Source organism: Adiantum capillus-veneris, chromosome 26, assembly GCF_014529385.1.
Source record: "Adiantum capillus-veneris isolate H3 chromosome 26, ASM1452938v2, whole genome shotgun sequence".
NCBI classification, from domain to species: Eukaryota; Viridiplantae; Streptophyta; class Polypodiopsida; order Polypodiales; family Pteridaceae; genus Adiantum; species Adiantum capillus-veneris.
In genome coordinates, this window is record NC_140956.1 from 37,789,036 (window position 1) to 37,791,701 (window position 2,666).

The following is a 2,666-nucleotide window of genomic DNA, read 5'->3' on the forward strand; positions in this document are numbered from 1 at the left end:
GATCCACTGACGCAACATTTAGGGTGCCCACTGATTCGAAGGCTTGGAGGCACATTGAAAATACCTGGCCACATTTTAAGAGTGAACCACGCAATTTGCGTTTGCGCACTCGCCGATCTCGGCGATCATCAGGTGGAGGTGGTGGTTGCTGTGGAGGAGGGTCCACAGATGCTTCGACCCCTCCTCGCTCACGACCCCCGTCTTACCCAGGCACACCTCTCGAAACACCTCCTGGCACACCTCGGGCACCTTAGGGGACACACGATCCTAGTGCCTCCAAGCTCTATACTGTATGGGGAGATGGTTCTGTTGACATGGATAGAGTCGGGACTGAGTTGCAATAGCGGATTCGCCAGCTTGTGGAGCTGCAGTTTTCGACCAGCATTCTGACGTCTTGGGATCAGCAAGACAAGGAAAAGTCACGTACATAGTGGAGACCATCCTGAGAGAGTACCAGCCTACTTTGGGTTCTTCCGTTGTTTCGGCGCGGTGGATCAAGGGTGTTGCACGGGACACCATCAAACATCAAAGAGATGCAACTTGGAAGGCTTTCAGGACCGGCTCGCAGAAGCCTTCGGGCATCCCACACGAGACGTGGCTGCAGATCAGGGAGGATGAGCGGACAGCGGCCACGCGGTTCAGACAGCAGCGTGAGGCTGCGCAGGTACGATAGATGACTAGGGGGACATCTCATCTTGGAAGCGGAGGCTTCGACACCTTTCGCTATGAGTTTGTGAGTTTCTAATCCAATCTTAACTATGGCGTTTTTTAAAACGCGATGAATCATGTATTCTTATTACTTTGATTTTTGTATAAACACAGAATCTTGCGATGCATCGAGCTCCATCACGCAAGGAGGAGTCAGATGGATATCGCAAAGGTATCTATGAAGTACTGAATGATCTTGAAGCTTCAGGAGAGCCTGTAGACTGGGAGGCCTTATAGTCTCACTGATCGCTTGAGGTGAGACGTTAATATGTGTGAGTTGATTTAATTTAGTCAGTATATGTGAAGTAATATCAATACTAATTTTGTGAGTTGTCCTATGTGCAGGTTGCGACGCCTAGTCATTAGTGGACCAGATTTCATCTATATGCTTTGTGAGACACAGACACACTTATGTGTCTCTTTTTTGTACAAACAGTTAGTGTTCAGACAGTTATTGTTTCCCTTATGGTTATGATTATTGTCATTGTCATTGTATAGACAGTTATTGTTTCTCTTTCTGGTTATGCTTATGGTTATTGTTAATTTTGTTTATGGTTATGGTTATCTGCATTATGGTTTTGATCAAAGTGGTTATAGTCGGTTATGGTTTTAAGTTATGGTTATGGTTCGTTATGGTTATGCCTTTAAGTTATGGTTATGCTTTTAAGTTATGGCTATGCTTTTCAGTTGGTACGGTTGTCTTTCATTGGCCTTAAATCTCATGTGAGATCCTACATGGATAGCATGTAGGAGGCGTATACATGATATGTTTTTTTTTGAAAAGTTTATGTAAAAACAAAGGGAACTCTGCCAAAATTTTTGCGCGCGGGAGCATGGTTGATATTTTGGTGCTGCTCGCTTTCTTGGGCAGAGGGCAGGAAGTCTGGCTGTGGCTGTGTCCATCTTTTAACTGGGCACAGGCCAGGCTACCTGCCCTCTGCCCAAGAAAAAAAATTTCTGCTATGGTCGTCACTATATGCGTCGCTATGCCTGTCGCTATGAGCGTCGCTATCTGCATCGCTAATAGCAACTGGTTTCGATAACACCTGTTTTTGTTGTAGTGAAGGGTGCGGGTTCAAGGGTGGCCAGGATATCAATGCAGCCCCATGGCCATAGGATCTCTATATGGGACATGTGGCACCCTATGGACCTTGAGCTTATACATTGCCACCCCATTACCCTAGGGCCATAGGATTTCCAAATGGAACATAGGCAATGTATGACCCTTGAGCTTATACATTGCCACCCCATTACCCTAGGGCCATAGGATTTCTGAATGGAACATAGGCAATGTATGGCCATTGAGCTTATACATTGCCACCCCATGGCCCTAGGGCCGTAGGATCTCCATATGGGACATGTGGCACCGTATGGCCCTTGAGCTTACATATTGCCACCCCATGACCCTAGGGCCATAGGATCTCCAACTAGAAAGTAGGGCAACGTATGGCTCTTGAGCTTATACATTGTCGTGGACCTAGGGCCATAGGATCTCCAACTAGAACATAGGGCTATGTATTGGAGCTTATCCATTGTCGCCCCTAAACCCTAGGGCCATAAGATTTCCAAATGGAATATAGGGCAACTTATGGCCCTAGGTCCACAAGCTTTCACATTGCCACCATAGGGCCACAAGGATCTCACCATAGGACATAGGATTTTCAAATGGAACTGAGTGCACGCTTTGATCCTTGACCTCCAACATTGCCGTCCTATGGTGTGAGCCCAGGGGTGGCTGAGGTGTCTTCATAATAATTTCGGCCATTCAAGGGATATCCGCAAGTGGCATAAATTTAAAAAATAATTAAAAAATAATTTTAAAAAAAAATACGCTACGACAAACTTTGTCATAATGGGTTTTCAAATACACTTATTGATATCGGACAAAAAAATAGCGCACAATTTTCGGGATAATTTTTTTAAAATTTAGCTATTTTTAGTGTATTTTTTACTATGCA